Below are 18,646 nucleotides of genomic sequence, written 5' to 3' on the forward strand. Positions count from 1 at the left end.
CGCGTTTTTTTTAGGCTTCATTTGAGTTCAACGATCAATATCGATAAGAATTACTCTACCGCTAAGGAATTTTCTTATAGACAAACGATCGAAACTACCTGCGCATTACGATAATAGCGTAAAATACGGTTTTCACAGCTTTATTTATTTTAAAAATGGACCCCCCCCCCCCCAAAAAAAAGCCTACACATCGATGAGCTGGTGCGCCATTTAAACGAATTAGCACTAGTATACTAGTACTCTAGAGGCAAGTCGAAATCAAAAAGCGCTGCCTATCGGCTGAGCGCTTAGTAACAAACGAAAAAAGGTGACAAAATCTCTCATTTCCCGAGAGTATATCTCTAATTTTGTCGTCTTCCTAAGATACAATAGACAGCACCTTTAATTAGTCGAGTTAAGACTAAGGGAGAAACCGAACATGGAATTTGGCCTAGAACGACGCGGCGCAGAGAGCAATGATGACGAGAACTTGAGATGAACAGGAGAAACCCACGGCGCGGCGCGGTGCGGCGGTCGGCATGTAACACATATTAGCGCCTACAAGACTGCATGAATACTTCACGCATTGCGTCAAAGATAGTGCGGTCGCTGCGGTCAGCAGCGGGCGGCGTGAAACACATAGCGCCTACAAGACTGCATGAATACTTCACGCATTACGTCAAACTTAGTGCGTGCAGCAGCGGTCGGCGTGAAACGCATAGCGTATACAAGACTGTAGGAATACTTCACGCATTGCGCCGATCAGTGCAATCAGCGCGGCGCGGTGGCGGAAGTTAAAATTATTAAAGCACATTTATGTTTGTGCTTTCATAATATTTTCGTTCATTTCTTGTAAATCGAAGGCCTTGTCCACACAGAGATAGGTTTACGGAACTTAACTTTTGCGCCAAATTACGTGAATTTTTGCTGGTAGTGTTGACAGGGCTTTCGCAAAAAATGTATGTCCAACACGAGTAAACGCGTCTTATGCACACCTCCTCCTCCGACACGTTGACTTGATGGTTTTTATTGATGTTTCAAAACGATTGAGAAGGGGGCGGCAAAATACAGGCGGCCCATGGGCGGCAAGTAAGTCAATCCGGCCCTGGAGAGTGAAAATTTTGACGCATGTATCGTGGTGCTCAATTTTGGACCCCCCTCTCGTGATTCATTTAATTCTGCCGCAGGTAATGCAAGTTTGAACCAAACACCGAGCAACTGACGATATGTTCCAGTTCCGCACTTATGGGCGGTTCACGAAGGATATCCATAAAATGCAATCTTTTACGGGGAGCGGCACCTTAATTAGACCGACCAACGTCATGATTAGCCAATGTTAGGCGGAAGAACGCTATCTGCATTTCAGTTTGAGCCAGCGATCACATAAGGATCCTCTATCTCCTTCTAAAGGCAGTGGCGTGGCCTGCTTTGCGATATATGGATTGATCTGCCATTTAAACCATTGGAAAAAGATCGACAAACAGGTTGTTCGCAACGAACGCCTTAATAATCGATTCTTTACCACACCATCAAATGGGGAAATATCGATAATCGATCATTCACACTTCGATACTGTTTAAGGGGCCTTATTCTTCCACCTCTCGCGTGACTCTGTATAGTAATTATCGATCCGCGTAACGCTGTGTCGCTTAGGCGAATTTGATCGATTTTTGGGCATCAAGCTGTTGCCGTGCTCATCAGAAATACACGACTCAAACCATGCAGGAAGGTGTAAAACTTTGGTATTTCCTATCACGAACAACAACCACGGATTTTACCGCGAGTCACGAACGAAGATTTCGATCGGCCAAAATATTACGAAATCGCTTATCCTAATGGCTAATTGTCTGGCTCTACTCGGAGTCGGGGCGAGGCGACGAATTACAGCACCAAAAATTCACCCGATTGAGATCTTGTCTATTTTCTGATCAATGATAAATTAGTAAATAAATATATACAGGAGGAAAGGATTACACTTCGAAATCATAGAACTCCCGCGTGCATATTGAAGGACACAGGAGGAAGGGCAACTGTCCCTTACACTGCATTATGTAAGAAATTGGAGTTATGATAACAGAAAAACGGTGAACTTTTTGAATAAAAAATCTGAACCCACTTGCAGCCCCCCCCCCCCCCCCCCAGGTGGTTGTACGTGCCGTCACTGAATCACGTCATGCTTGGATCAGTAGCGTTGTGAGACTAAGAATGTAGAGGAAGCCGTGCAGGCGCACAGTGAACGAATCTTTGGAAAAAGTCGGATTTGAAAATGTTGACAAAAATTGAAAAAGTTTACTTTATCTCGTCACAAGTTTAATTTAATGGGGTGATCTCTACAGAAAATCGTAAGAGAAAACCGATGAAACTACTTTCAAAACGTCAAAATTTCATATTCATGAAGATATTCGCTTTTAAAGTTCTTAAATCATGTCCGATCTCTGCCATTGACTCGATCCACTGTGAGGCGGTTACGCAGTGCGCTATTTCCCCTTCAATTTCGAGATAGGCAAAAGAACATCATTCGTGCAGCAATAGTTATCTATTCGAGGGTGTGTGTCCTGAGTTGTATTCAAACTTTGCCAATTCCGCCTAACTATTCTAACATGCTCTCTCTCTGTTTTGCTATTTAGGTGTCCACGATTGATACTAAATATATAGAATCATAAAGGTAATAAAGATATATGCCACCCTCATTTTCTTTGGGGATGGAAGTCCTCATTAGAGCATATGTGCGTAAAAAACCTCATTTACTTAAATCCAATAAAATATCACAAACTTAATTTTTTAAGTATATTTTTGTTTTGTGGAAATTGTTCATCTCATTAATTCTAGTGATTTTATGTATGATTACAAATATAGTCTAATTCTTAACAACCTTTTTGTTTCAGAATCTTTGTTGGATTCTCAACTTTTGATAGACTACAATCCCGTCGTGTCCTTGTTATTCGTCGTAATGGTGGCTTTTTTATCCGAGCGTACAGAATTCAAACTTTCAAGAATTTCATGGGTGAATACAGAAACATGACTCATGGGTTGCGAGGTTTTACCACTCGAAAAGAAGATAATTTTCATCCCTGCGCTACAAGATGATTGTTAACGAAAGAATGAATCTTCCGTTTCAAAGGCTCCTCTGTGCTTTAAACGATACGGAGATAATATGGTCGTACAAATTTTACAACGGAGCTACTTACTCCTCACCCATCTAATGGTCCGATGACGGAGGCTGTCTGCACTAATCTAATATTTTGCCACAGTCTTTAATAACTACTCGTATCGAACCGGCTAAACGGTTTAAATCATCACGAAGATTTCAAGATAGATGAGTGACCCTCAACTTGACGTGCGTTTTTTAACTAATCCTCACCTTATATTCTCTCTTCCAGCGTGTCCATTCGAAACAATTAAGAAAATCTGAGTTTAAATATTTTGATCCGATTCTAATTATATAATCAGAATTAAACTCAAGTGCCTAAACATGTGAAACTTTTAATTCTGATTAAAATCTGGTAGCTTAGTTGGAGATAGATGGACTGATATCGCTCTAGTGGTATAAAAATTGACTTGTCTTTGATAAGACACCTTAATCTGAGTATTCATTTTGCATTTTTCTTTGCACCAGATATTATAACGCAAGGCTCAGAGAAATACTCCCCCTCCCCCTTCGCCATGCTAAGGAAGAACGCCGTATGAACATTCGAGAGTTGCCAAATTTCCCCGGATGAAACAGGTATTTATGACGAAATTTAACCGTATTTCCCCCCGAAATTTTCAGAGATTTTAGATTGAAGTGCGAACAAAATTTGCTTAAAATTTTGAGGAAAAATATTTACAAATTCCTTAATAAATTCTTATTTTATTGGAGGAAATGTGGCAACGCTTAAAGGTTCATACGGCGTTTTTACTTGGCACGGCTCAGCGGTCTGATCATCGAAACATACGTCGCAATGTTACACATCAAAAATCTATATTATTATATACATGGTCCAGATATGGATAAGTCTGTTTTATGTTGCCGACAAAGCAAGACATAGTCTCAACAATCGGCCCGCAGGTTTCAATTTAATGAACGGATATAAACCGCGGATTCGACCCGAGAGCGCGCATTATGCAATACCGATATTTTGGATTAGTGTCATCGACTTTGAAAACGCCTTCACCTTGATTTTTTGTCTCGCTCTATGTTTATACTTATTTTTTTCCAAAATGCATACAGGAAAACGGTGCAGTGCAACAGACGTTATATAACAAGAGCTCAACGAGCCGACGACATCTGGAATGCCTTCACCTTGATTTTTCGAAAATGCAATCGAAAAGAAGTTCATCGCACTCGGTGTCCCAGGGAAAAAAAATTAAAAAAAAAAAAAAAAAAAAACCGACGCAAAAACTCCTCGCGTGACGCACGCGTTCCGAGTTTTGCAATCGAAGGCCTTCCTTGCCGAATTATTATATAATATTTGTCGTTTGCGGGTGCAGCGTCATAGGGCAAGGGCGGGCAACGGTCGTGAAGGGGTCATCCGCGGGAAGAGCCGCACTCGCAGTGCCAGGCCAAGTTCGGGGACTTTCACACAATAGTCCCAGAATAAAATCTCCACGGATGAGCGGTCTTTTTCCACTTGCGTGCTACTATTCTGCCGTGCTAAGGAAAAACGCCGTAAGAGCCTTCAGACGTTGCCAAATTTCCTTCGATAAAAACCGAATTTACTAGGCAAATTATAAATATATTCTCCCACAATTTTCAGACAATTTTGTACGGAATTTGATCTAAAATATCTGAAAATTTCAAGGAAAAATATGCTCAAATTACACATTTTACACATTATCAAAAATACACATTTTATCGAGGGAAATTTGGCAACTCTCGAATGTTCATACGGCGTTCTTCCTTAGCACGGCAGTATTCCGCTCTCGCTCATGCGTCTTGACTCTTCATAGTTTTGCTTGTATCCGTAAAGAATCGCCGTCCTAAACAATGGACCACTAGACAAGGTACGAGTTATAAGCATTCTCATACACGTTTTTCAACCAAAGTTAAACGTAGAACACGAGTCGTGCAACAAAAATTACTAAAATTGACTCCTAGCCAAGATTTTTTTTTTTTTTTTTTTTTTTTTTTTTTTGAGTTTCATTTGGCTTTTATTCCACTCGTCAGTTCCGTGAAAATTTGTCGCCACCATGTCTCTCATGGATTGCCATTAGTTAGTCTATTACTTTCCTCTTGTGTCCATTGCAACCACCTACTTCCAGCAATACTCCGTTTTCCCTTTAACCGCTTTGTCTAATGCTTTGTCCATCAATTTCAGGGATCAGCCCAGGTCTTTTTCCGTTTGGCGGAGCTTTGCACCCAAAGCTCATGCGAAAGCTCGGTAGCCCCATACGACACCGAGGGGGGGAGGGGGGGGGGGTGCTGAGCGGTGACCCCGCCCTCTCGTGTCTCCCTGGTCGAGCTGTTAATCTCCAATAACGAGGAGTTGTCGGCTGATCTTGATCCCGCAGTGAAAGTTAGCCGCGTCGGTGCGGAGATCGAAGCCGCCACAGCCGCCCTTGCCGGGTCGCGCCCGACCGACCGCCGCTCGCCCAAACCGCGTAAGCCGCGAGGAAACCGTGGGTACTTACGCGGTTCATGCTCAGGACGGGAGTTCTGCACTTGACTCCCCGCGAATTTCGTCCACCCGGCAGCCGCCGCCGCCGCGCCTATAATAAACGCTTGATATATGTGATTGTTGCCGATTCTTGGCTCGGCCCACGAGTGACGATTACGAAATAGGTTATGCCAGACCCTGCGCCAGACGTCTCCTAGGCTCCTAAGGCTGTATTCACAATCGTGCCTTAAACAGTTCCTTCCTCTGGGAGGTCTCATATACTGCCGTCTGAAGTAGAAACGAGAAGTGCACGGAGAAAAAAACCTTGTGCGTGGGACCCGAAGTTTAGGTCATATGGATCACTGAAGTTTTCGGATTGAGCTTCTGAACACTTTCGGGTCTAGCTGTCAAGGTTCGGATCACACATCTGAAACTTCAGTTCTTACATCTGAAGTGCTTCAAAAGTGAAAACCGAAGTTTTTCGGATGTGAAAACCGAAGTACTTCAGATGTAAGAATTGAAGTTTCAGATGTGTGATCCAAACCTCAGCAGCTGGACCTAAAGTGTTCAGATGCCCAATCCGAAAACTTTAGAGATCCATATGACCTAAACTTCGGGTCCCACGCGCGAAGTTTTTTTCTCCGTGTAGGACTTCTGACGAGACAATTGCGAAGATTGAAGCAGCAATGCTCGAAGATCGAAGGGTGATGATCGAGGGGTTTGCTTTTTAGGTTCCTAAAGTTTCTTCAGCCACTATTCACCGAATTAGGGCCGGAAAAATTTCCTTACCACAATGTGTGCGTTTGTTGGTTTCCGCGAATGATGACGTAGGATCACAAACAGCGCGCGACGAGTGCGGTCTTCCCGCGAATCCCTTGGAAAATTTATTATCCTGGATCATCCCCTCCATAGCCCGGATTTAGCCCCTGTGACTTCCACTCATTCCCAGCACTGAAGAAAGTTTCGGGTGGACAACCTTTTGAAGACGCTGATGACGTGGAAAAAAGGTGCGCCACCTTTTTTTTTGTCGATGTTATTAAGAGTCTGGACTCTAGATCTGAGCGACTTTTTTTTCCAGTGTACATTTCTACCCGTTCGTTAAAGTCACCGAATGTGCAACCATAAAATTGCCGACTACTCTCTAATATTGGAAGAACTGTAGCGATATTATGATTCTAGACGATAAGATCTAGTATTTGTCACAAACATTTATTTTAACCCAAGTGATGTACACTGGACAAAAAAACCACATTTGATCTAAAGTCACCGAATGTGCAACCATAAAATTGCCGACTAAAATTTAAGAACCAAACCTCTTAATTTGAGCGGATTTCCTTTTGATTTAAGCTTAAATCTGATTGGATCAAGAGTGTTTTTTCTTGTCGATGTTTTCAAGAGTCTGGACTCTAGATCCAATGTGTTTTTTTTTCCCCCAGTGCAATATATAAAACGAAGGCGGAGAAAACCTTGGTGCGGTTAATGCGATTATTAACTTAAAGTCTGACCTCAATCGTCATGCTCTTCAAAAGATGTTTTGTCTCTTATTTTACGACGCAAGTTCAACGTTAGACTTGCTCGTGACTTATACTGAGGGACTTCATTTAGATAGTTACACACTCATCGATTGTATTATCAACTGGAAAAAATTTCACCTTAGCACCGCTTGAGATCATTTAACGACGAAAGAAAACAAGAAGACTGAAAGCTATATAACTCCACTTTCTTCTCGTATATTGGTGTGACGGACAACACAATTTCTAAAACGAAAGAAATCTTTCAGGTGATTCACATAGAATTTCAGCCATTAAAAGGCATCTCATATCTTGCGATCTTTTAATGACCTGGAGTGCCTGAGGATACTTGTGGTCGCTAACCATGCATGTTATAGCGCAAGCGTTAAACCTTGCAGAGCTCTTGACCATCATAGTTCGTCGATCAGATTGTGCGTGTTGCTGTCCCCTCTCATTACTGTCCACACATTGGAATTGTGCCCGCCCCCATTTCAATACAGTGTACTTATTCAATTCTAAGTGAACAGCCTCCTCCATAATTATTCATTGTTTTATGTGCATTTAAGTGGACGAAACCAAGTGTTGTCAGCTTCTGAGAATCGTCACTGCTTGACACATGAGCGTACTTTGACCCATGAACTTAAAATTCAAAATAATGAAATATTCTTGCGACAAGGACATTTCTGAATTTGCTTGAGCTATGGGGAGATAAAAGCCTTTCAACCAGCAGCGTTAAACAGCAAAATAAGGACATCGGGGCCTCGAGAAGAGTCCAAAAATTTTGCGGCATTTAGACATCCTAACGAAGAAGAAGAAGAAATAAATTGTTCTATGGAGGAGGTATAGCCAGTAGACTTCGCGATAACATGTTCGCAAAATGAAGGGAATTCTTGAGATTTTATTATGGAAAAAAATAAAATAAACGAACAAAAAAGTAAATGTAGTTGGTAACTGGAAACTTTTATTGATTCTTTGCACAGTAAGACGATTTCTCGCTTATTGTAAGCCAGTCTTGAGTGAACACGTGCTATCAATTTTCCTGCTGAGAACTTTGGCAACACCGTGCAGTGCAGTGCGTGCACTAATAGAATTTATTTAAATTCTGCTTTGAAACCCTATGCGCTGAAATATAATTAATGATGGATTTTAGGAGTAAGGAGAGCGTTGTTAGAAAATAGTGTTATTCCACTTAAACTATTTCGCATTTTTCTATCTCTATCTCATAGTGCGGCAGGGTACGACTATATGAACCGCTACCCTAGATTGGCCTTCAGCAATTATCTTCGTGACACTTTTCCTCATTTCTCTAAACGCTAACTTTAACTTGAACATTGTCCAAGCTCAAAAGTCGATCAGAATGTTACTGTCCTTGACACCATGCGTATGCCTGGGATCCGACTGTGTCCACTCACTGTCTCGGACCCCCGCCCACCGGGGGGACAACACTTCTCCCCCTCCCCTCGCATACTCTCATTCCGATACGTGTACATATTTGTCAAACTAAGCGGAGACCTACGAGTCCCAAATGATAAATTCATGAGTATTTTCAGTGAATGGCAACGCTCTCTGCAAAGGCAGCATTGAGCTGCCCATAAAACTAAATTTGCCTGCGCCTGGTCGATCGCAAGTGCCCTACTTTCGGATTGATTTTGCGCGCGCAAACTGGCCCAGGCTCGTGTGCATGGTTTCCAAATAGTATGGATAAATAATTATGAACGTATGTAATAATGGATAGCATCTCGCAAACCTGTCATGCTTACATTGAGAGTTTAAAAAAAAAAACACTAATGAGGAGCAGTTTAAAAATCCTAACATACATCAATTATAATAAAGTTTACGAAATCGGAACGTGGAGAGGAAAAAAAAGGAGGAGGCAGAAAAAGCAGAACAGTATATGAAGAAGAAGGAGAAAAAGAAGAAAAATAAGAAGAGGAGAAAGAGGATAGGAGAAAAAACATCAAGAGCAGGAGACTTAAAGGAAAGCGAGGAAGGAGAGAAAAAGAGGAAATGGAAAAAGAGGAGAAAGATAAAGGAGAAGAGAAAGAGAAGGTAATGAGTGGAAGGAACAATGAGAGGGGAAAATAAGATCGTGCAGAAAAGTCACGGAGGAGGGAGGGAAATAAGCGAGAAAGTGTACAAATAAGAAGACAATGCTTGAGAGAAATGAGGAGAAAAAGACTGCTTCCCCTTTGCTTCCTCTTTTTCCTTCTTTCTTTTTCTCCTTCATATTAAAAGTGCAGTTTTTGCTATTTCGAGAAATACTGTTCGAAGTTTCGAAATTACATGGATCCTTATGACGGAAAGAAAGCTCAAACTGACTTTTTGGTGCTTCAAAATAGGAATCCGGGAGCAAAGTTTTCACAGAATGTGCATTCAGACTAGTTTTACTTGAAATCATTGATATCTCAATTTTTTCAAAACTGCACTTATGCGGCTTATCCTCCGAGCCCCTTAATTAAGGTATCTCTTACAAATAGTTTGCTTCATGCGCTATTAAAGTAAACAATCAAATCGATGCATGCCGCTCGAACTTCGCGAGTTGAAATATTTGGTTCACTTGTGTCAAAACCTCTTGAGCTTCATAAAGTGCGATACCCTTGGATTCGATGGTTCGCATGAATTTGGATCTTACTCGGATTGAATACTTGTCGTTCCTTTATGAGACAGTCTATAGCGCGAAATCAATCATAAAACCTCTTTAGTGAAGGTGGTCAGACAGACTGACCTTAGCCCCCCCCCCCCCCAAAAATCAACTGACTGGAGGTTGCAGTGCTTGGAGGTGCATAAAAAGCCGCTTAATTAACCTAGATATACTGGAAGGGAAGGGAAGCATCGAAAACTGGTCTAACGCTTCTCGAGCGGTACAGTATCGGTTTACGACGGAAGATGGTAAAAAACCGCCTAAGTAATGTTTCACGCGATACGAGTTAATTAAATGTGAGCATTCGGCCACGACAAGATTGAGCAAAAATAAAGTAAAAGGTTTTACACACTATAAATCGCAAGGTCAAACGATGGGTTGGATGTGCAATGTTCGAGTAAAACATCATGAGCTCAACATTTCACACACGGTCTCTTACATCGAGCATTCTTACGAGAGGTGGCTGAAAAATGATGCCTAAAGCTCATAATTTTTTCGAGAAAAAAAAAAAATTTGCCAGATTCTAGAAAAAAAAATCCCAACAAAAGAGGTCATTTTCTTTTCAACGGTCCGCCAGACTTTGAAAAATCATAATTTATGACATAACAAAGTTACTAAATGTCAATTTAGGTTTTGCTGACAGGTTTAACGACAATCAAGCGACCAGTAAATGACTACATTGTAAGGCTTCCCACGTGCAACTGCTTCAGAGACATCATATCACATTTTGCGGCTCAAAGGCGAAAGAAAAAGTTGGTCTTAACCATGCCCGCAGCTATTTTACGAAATTCTTCAGTCGAAAGTTAGCACGAGGTGATAAAACCATCCTTTTCATCAAATCTCAAATAATGCGAAATTTTTTCAAAATGTTTGTATAATGTCTACGTATTAATCTCTCTATTTTCTATGATCAAAAATTTTAGCACGTAACACTTACCTTTTAAAGCCACTGACCTACATAAATTTGGTCTCATCAATATTTATTTACCACCTAAGAGAATTGATGGGTGCACAACCTGCACGAGCAAAGACTAAATCACGATTTTAATGAGTAGTTTTCGGAGCACTAGCGGAACATGACTGTAAGCTGGACTCCATTATCTTGCCATAACTTATGGCTGAAGTATTGGATCAAAACAGCCTTGAGCATGGTTAAAACTGCCCTTAATTTTTACTTTTGATTCGCAAAATTTTATGAGATATCTAGGAAGTGTTGCATGCGTCAAATTTCAGAGTGAAGTGGCGAAATTTTTCCTCGAATTTTCAGCAAAACATAGGCATTTGGCATTGTTGCAAAGTCATAAATTGTGATTTTTCGAACCTGATGTACCGTTAGGAAACCAAGGAAGTTTTTCTCATCGATTTTTCTAGTCTTAGCCAACACTTTTTTTTCTAGAGTTATAGATTGGAAAGACATTGATTCTTAGACACCCTCTCGTTATTCCAAATGCGTCTCTCCGTGCGTTTTTTACCCATCGATATTTTCAAATGCCAGGAGGACAATTATTGGAGAAGTCGTCATTTCCGCATACCACCCGAAAAAATTTCATCATTAATTCCCTCTAATCATACTGCCTTGTCATAATCATATTCCAGGGCGCGGCGGGAAAAAATATTAGTATGCGAATGGGTGGGTGTGTACGAGGCATTTGCAGGACCACATTTTGCAAGAACAAACCACTATTTCTGGCTCATTTTAGAAACGACATATGTGCTATGAGTTTGTCATGCAGTTAGGTGCTTTTATGGATGGGCCGGAAATAGTGGTTTTTCATTACAAAATGCAGTTCATGTTCTGATTTGATTTCTTTGTGTATAAAGCGCGAGAAATTGTTTTAAAATGTGTCAATGATAAGAACTTTTAATCTTATTCCGAGATTTACAATTTTTTAGAGACTTAAATCATCCGAGGAAAAAGCTTGGCAAGGAGAAAAAAATCGGTCAACAACTGCAGCAACAATGATTAATCTCTTTTAAGTGATATCAGATCAGTGACACGAAGTATGAAAGATGAATGAGTAGAGTTTTGCAAAAATGAACCAACATTATTCTGGCCTTAGTGATCGCTTATGCACCATCATGATACGAAGAATAAATCACAGCAGGGCCAACGAAAGTAAACGCACAAAACGGAAGTGAAAACAGGCGCAGAGTAAGGATTAATAAACTAAATAAGACTGTGTGCGAAATACTCACGTCTGGCCGGAACGGCAAAAAGTTACTCTTAAAGCTTATTGAGTCATCGAATAACGGCTGAATATGGAGCTCCGAGCTCTTTACTCCATTAAACAAACAAATAAAAGAGATTGACCTAGATTCTTGAAGCGATGTACAGCAGGAAATCAGCTTTGTTTTTTGTGCATAAATATTCATGCTTTTTTCTTGCTGCAACATTCCGTTGCACCGTACCGACCGATTTTTTCTTTTCTTTTCTTTCAAACAAAAAGTGCACCGGGCGACTTTTTCAACCGGTTTTTTTTTTCGTCTTTGCGGTAAATATTGCTTTCGTAATCCATTTTTTTTTTTACAATTCACACGGTTTTTTGTCATGAAGAATCAACCACCTATTAATTTGGCACTTACGATCGATTATTTAAAAAGCACTTATTAATTGGCGAGTGGTTTAAATGTTTCTTAAATTTTCCGTCAAAATACCGGTACAAATCAGCAAGATCCATCGAACAGGAGCCGAGATAGCATTTTAGGCCACATCCGCCATCTTGGATTTCTGAATTTCAAAATTTGACCAGAAATTCGAGTTTCCCGTCGAAAAATACCCCCGGATACCAAAAATCAGCAAGATCCATCGAACAGGAGCCGAGATAGCATTTTAGGCCACACCCGCCATCTTGGATTTCTGAATTTTCAAAATTTGACCAGAAATTCGAGTTTCCCGTCGAAAAATACCCCCGGTACCAAAAATCAGCAAGATCCATCGAACAGGAGCCGAGATAGCATTTTAGGCCACATCCGCCATCTTGGATTTCTGAATTTTCAAAATTTGACCAGAAATTCGAGTTTCCCGTCGAAAAATACCCCCGGTACCAAAAATCAGCAAGATCGGTCGAACAGGAGCCGAGAATGCCGAGAAAGCATTATGCCGTCCTGTCTATAGTTCCGAATTGCAAAATGGGAAATCCGAGTTTCGCATTACGCAATAGGGAACCATAGTATAGGTCCCAATTGCAAAATGAACTTCGCGTGATCCTGCGACGGCAAATTTTTGCGGGGTCGCTGAAGCGGGAATTTCTCTCTGAGCTCGTGGAATTCTTATTTTTGCTCTTCCTTCAAATGATTATTCTGAATTCATCATACCCGTATAATTTCCTAGGATATTCTTCATAAAATAGAAATTTTATGAAGAGTATGCTGCCCGTCATTATGTGTGTTCATCCGTGCTCATGATAATCAAAATGATCAGGAACCAGTACTAAAGACAATCTTAAGCTCTGTAAACTTTTCGCAAAATAGTAGACGTTGCGGTAAAATATTAAAAGAGAGGAACAAGTCAATATTCAAACTAGATATATAAGAATTTTTACACCATTGGAGGAATGATAGAGGTATTTTATTTTACTGTGAATAATTTTGCAAGCCTCGAGATAGAATGAATAGGAGAAGGTCGGTCGCTATGCCTGGTAAAATTTTGTAAGCACGCGTGGGTGAAGTCTACTAGACTAGACATTTTGGTTGGATATGCTTCCTATAAACTCTAATAGGTAGTAGTAAATACTTTTGGAATTGGTCAACCATAAATTTGGTAAGTCTAAAGGACAGCTAGTAGGGGCCAGCACTTAAGACTTCCAGTAATCTTTGCTGGGAAGCGAGTAGACCAGACATTCTTGTGGTCACAACCAAAAAAAATTGTTTGTTATTTATTTATATTTTTAAACCTATAAGCCGATTGTTCATATTTGAGATCAATTATTTAGACTGGTCACACGTTTTTGCCGAAAGCTAGGGAGCAATACAATAATTTCAGGGGGAAAAAACTTCATTTTTACAAGAGATAAATCAACTTTTTGCTGTGAGCATATTAGTCAAAGCGATACGAGGGCAACGTATAGAATCAAATGGACTTCATTTTCCAATTAGGAACTATAAATTCTAGCCCAGTTTAAAAACAACGTATGTGCCATTAGTTTCCCTACGCACATACGTGTTTCTTCAGGATAGCTAGAATTTATAGTTCCAAATTGCAAAATGCAGTCCAAATAATGTTCAATAGATCTTCCTTTTTCAGTGCTTAAATATGTTTAAACGCCTCTATGTCTCAGTAGATTCACTCAGTACGCCTTGATATGATGCTTACCTTTCGATCAATTATCCCACCAGCTACTTTGGATTGAATCAAATGCGATTAAGAAGGCGAGCTCTGACATGCACCGATTTACCAACACACCTGAAATAGAAAAATGAAGGGAAGTCATGAGTGATGAGAATTTGAACTGTTTTAAAAAATATTAATAATATGCTAAAACATGCTTTAGCGTTCTAAAATATTCCGGAGGCTCGCCTGGCGCCCCCGCGCCCTTGACTGTACATGCTCAGTTAATAATTATGTCTATCGCTTTGTCCAGTGTTGGTCTGCGGGCCGATTATTGAAACTGATAGACAAAGCGATAGACAAAGAAGACATAGGGAGTATAGAGCGATCCTATTGGTTGACATGGTTGGTTCTTATAGACTAAGGAAGAAAATTATGGACTAACTGTCGGGTCTTTGGTGGGTTGCCGTTAGTCAGTCCATTACCTACCTTTTATGTCTATTGCCACCACCCGCTTCCACCAATAGGTTCCCTTCAAATCCCTTTTGCCGTCTTTGTCTATAGCTTTGTCTATCAATTTCAATAATCGGCCCGCTGGCTTGAAAATTCTTGGGGTGCTGATACGTTTTCGAGCCCCCTCCTCTCGGTCGCCCCCAACTAACCCAAAGTTCTCCTTTCTGTGGGTTTTTCAAGTTTATGGGGGCATCTACAGGAGTCCCTTGGGGCCCACTGAACTCTCCGGCTGAATTTCTGGGGTGTTGAAGCACTCTAGCACCCCTGGCTAGACCGCCCCTGGCTTTGTCTATCAATTTAAACAATCAGCCCGGATGCAATGATTTTAAAACTGACTGTTGCCACTGAAAAGGTGCTTCTAATCGTCAAAGTTTGTGACGAAAGGAAATTATCGAAATCATTAAACCTGGTCGTGCGAATCATCTGCGCGGTTAGCTTCGCGCGGTCAACCTCACGTCTCGCGTTTTCTGTGGAACCGTAATTTGACGCAAGCGGCAAGACAAGCGGAACAAGTTCAAGTGGCATTTTTAAATTTTTCTCAAACTTGTCCTAAATCCGATCATTTTGAGAGCAGTGTGCGTCGAGGACGAAGACCGACAACGCCTCAGAAAAAACTCGTCTTTCCTGATGACATCTGTTCAAGATTACAGAGCCAGACATTGCATCATGATGACCGCTTAATCTGCTTATTTACCTTTGCACGGGAAAGTCACTTCCTTGTAAATTTCGTCTTCTCCGAAATTCAAGTCGCCGGACTTAAATAGAATTATGGAAGACGAACAAAAGCTAAATCATAACTTGCAGGATTTAATGACCGGGATCATTTCAATTTTGTGGATTTGAAAAAAGATAAAAAAAAATACCGGACTCGACTGAAGGCCTTTGCATTTCGAATATCGCCAGTCAGTGAAGCAACTTGACCTAGTTCAATAATCGGGAGCTTAAGAGTGCATCCTCGGAATTTTATCTGTTTTCAATATCATTCTTTATAAATTTCGGCGTCCCTGAAATTCGAATTCAAGGTAAAGTTTGGCAGGCGAGTAAAAAGACAACGAAATGGCAACGGTAGGTAATTTGAATTTTGTGAATGAAAAAAAAGGGGTGAAAAAAAAATCACCTGGTTTTAATGGAGGTTATTGCACTTGGATTTTTCCAAAAAAGTAACCTGACTTCCATCTACCTTTAGAAGCTCAAAAATGGTTAGTGATGAATTTTTAATGACCTCAAAAAATGCTGATATAATTTAAGACGCGTACACTAGAGATCTTTCACTGTAGGGTTCTTTATTTGTGTTTTTACAACACTCGACTTTTCAGGAATCTTTATGCTGAGGGGATTATTTGGAAAGATCTAAATCAGCCGGCTGGCTTCAAGCAAATGTAGGTCTGCTGATTATCGAGTAGCATAGCAAAACTGTATCTAGTCGCTTATGGAATTCTTCAAAACATCTGACAAGCACATCAAATGTTTACCAAAAAACTCAGTTCTTCTTGTTGAACTTGATCCAAATGTCATCATTTAGAACTACCTGATGCGGCTGTTAAAGAAAGCTAAGAAAAAGCAAAGAACCAAGAGACAAATTAAAAGACATCATTTCTGTGTTCCGCAATAACTGTGTATGTGTTTTTTTTTTTATTTATTTATTTTTTTTTTTTTAACTTTATATATAACGCTCTAAACCCCATCATTATGATAGTTGCTCTTCTCGAACGATATAAGTAGGTAAATAATTCATGCCGTACGTTAGAGAATAGTTTCAAAGGTGCATTCAGCGACACTCAATACTATGTTAGGATCTGAAAGAGCTGAAATTATAGTTTTCTTTGATACATCCATCCCGTACTTACAGATCTGCCGGCTGGAAAAATCCAATGGTACCTGATGGGATCGCACTGTGAGCCACCTCTACCGTCTCGTTACTGAACTTACTGACTGTCGGTGGGAAACAGAGGGCCGCGCAATTGCATTGAACGGGCTTACCTTGTCGTTAATTTTTTTTTTAAATAACTTTTTAAAGGAGAGGAAGAGTGAAATGTTTTATCTCAAACTTGAAAACATAAAAAAGGGTGAAAATCGATTCAGCGTGAGAGGACAAAATTATGTCTTCAATGATAACAGGTTTTCATGCTAACTTATTTGACAACAAAATGATACATTTGAATAAAACATGGCGATGAAAGGCATAAATTGGAAGAAGTATTAATTCCGTTCTAATTTTTTCCTTTACTTTTGCATTCTTAATGAGTTCATCTTATTTAGCAATTCGATTGAATACCCATTCAACGAACTTAAATGGGCACGATGGCCAGCAGCAGTGCTCGAGTTTTTTTCTAGTGTTTTACCCCTGGGCAAAAAGCTGGTGTTAAAAATTTTTCGCTGCAGGCAAAAAATTCAGATTAAGTGCTGATGTTGAATCGAAAGTTGCATTCCATCAAGTATGTTTGCACGCGGAGGATACCTTCCGTCCTCACAGACCATGTTCTACATGAAAGGAATCTTGAAGCATAGCAAGCAAAGTCCATTTTGATAATGAGCCCCACAACGCTAGTATTCTTCGGTAATTCAGGGCTCATCAGGAATAAGACGGACTTTTACCCTTCTAAACAGTTATGAACTCAATAACGAGATTTCCCTTTTCATTAAGGACGAGGAATTATTAACAACATCCAACTGACGCATGGCCCCCTTGAGAGGGTTGCAGTGAAACTTTCGAAAGTGCCATAATAATACAAAAAAGATCCCCGTCGGTTTAGGCAAATGGTCAATTCGTCGACTCAAGGGGTCGTACTAAGGCTCGGACTGGCCATAAGGCCAATCTACCATTGGCAGATACGCCCCTTTGGCTCGCCGAAAACGCGCCCCTCTAACGGATAGCAAAATAAGAAGAGAAAAAAATTACGATCAAGAATATCTGCGAAAAATTCCTTACATGAACGGAAGAGGAGAGAGCTGGGAGTAAAGAAAGTTTACGCATGATAGTGACGAACAGAGGTCCAATAACTACTTTCTGAAGCGTAAACACTTTTCTGTGAAATTTTCACCTTTTTGTTGACATACAAGCACTTTAATGGTGAACAGAGGTCCAATAACTACTTTCTGAAGCGTAAACACTTTTCTGTGAAACTTTCACCTTTTTGTTGACATACAGGCGCTTTATCATATCCCTCCTTTATTCGCTACATGAAACTCCCTCAGAAGCTATGGTCGATTCGAATTTTAGACGTACGCACCCTTCATAGACCTCTTGAGAGATCTTTAAACATATTTCTTCCTTTTCAAAATGACTATTGATTTGGACATACCATAGAATGTCTCGGGCAAACTTAACCTTCATTTATCTCGAAATTTGAAAATAAGAGACATCTAAAGTGTAAACGCGATATAACTATTCGCGCAAGATGGATGTCCACATTGCACATAAAAAATGTAAGATGCGATGGCATGATTCGTGAACTCGTGATGCTCTATGCTACTAGTTTGAAGCACCATTACGAATTAGACAAGCGCAAACAAACACAATATGGAAATAAAGCGAGGGAAAGGATGATCGTTAACGACGGCGCAGAGATACAACTATTCGTACTTGATGGACGTCCGTGCTGCATCTGAGAAATTGAAGGCGCGATGACGCGAAGCGTGAGTTCTCAATGCTCCGCTAAATGCTGTCAATGACGTGTCGTTCAGATTCGGGAGAAAAGTTAAAAAGGAGGCCCGAACACATCGCTCTTACCTTCGGCTGTGTTACTCACAAAGTGCTTGAAGCACCATTACGAATAAGACAAACGGAAACAAACACACTATGGAAATAGAGGGAGGGAAAGGATGCGCGTTTGCGACGGCGCAGAGATACAAAACTCGAGAGAAATTCCACAGTCTGACTTTGGGAATAGATTCTCAAAACGAATTTTAATTATTTGCTGCCGCAAAAAAATGGGTAGATTATTTTTTAGAGCTTTGTCTTATTTCATGCTAGATCAACCCACAAGAGGTCTGCGGAGCGTCCTCTGAGGTTTGGGCCGCGTAGTGGTCAGGGGGCATACCTCCTAGTTTATGAAATTTATGCCGTAATTTCGAAGAGCTGCAAGACTCTCGGAGGCGCTACCACATTCGAGTAGACGAGCATGTTCATCGAGGAATGACAAGTTCATGGGTACGCGGT

The 18,646-nt window shown here is 40.6% G+C and overlaps 1 protein-coding gene across 2 annotated transcripts in view; it reads right to left on the bottom strand.

The window, feature by feature from the left end:
- The window catches only part of LOC109037271 (dopaminechrome tautomerase), a 71,106-nt gene that overhangs the window by 35,187 nt on the left and 17,273 nt on the right, over nt 1-18,646 (bottom strand). The window contains exon 1 of one of the 2 annotated variants that reach the window (XM_072296674.1): nt 14,020-14,189. The exons of the other annotated variant lie outside the window; for it this stretch is intronic. The gene's annotated coding sequence lies outside the window, so the exon portion shown is untranslated. Of the gene's footprint in view, nt 1-14,019; nt 14,190-18,646 lie in introns of those variants that run through there. 2 annotated transcript variants of the gene reach the window in all.

Source organism: Bemisia tabaci, chromosome 2 (assembly GCF_918797505.1).
Source record: "Bemisia tabaci chromosome 2, PGI_BMITA_v3".
Classification (NCBI taxonomy): domain Eukaryota; kingdom Metazoa; phylum Arthropoda; class Insecta; order Hemiptera; family Aleyrodidae; genus Bemisia; species Bemisia tabaci.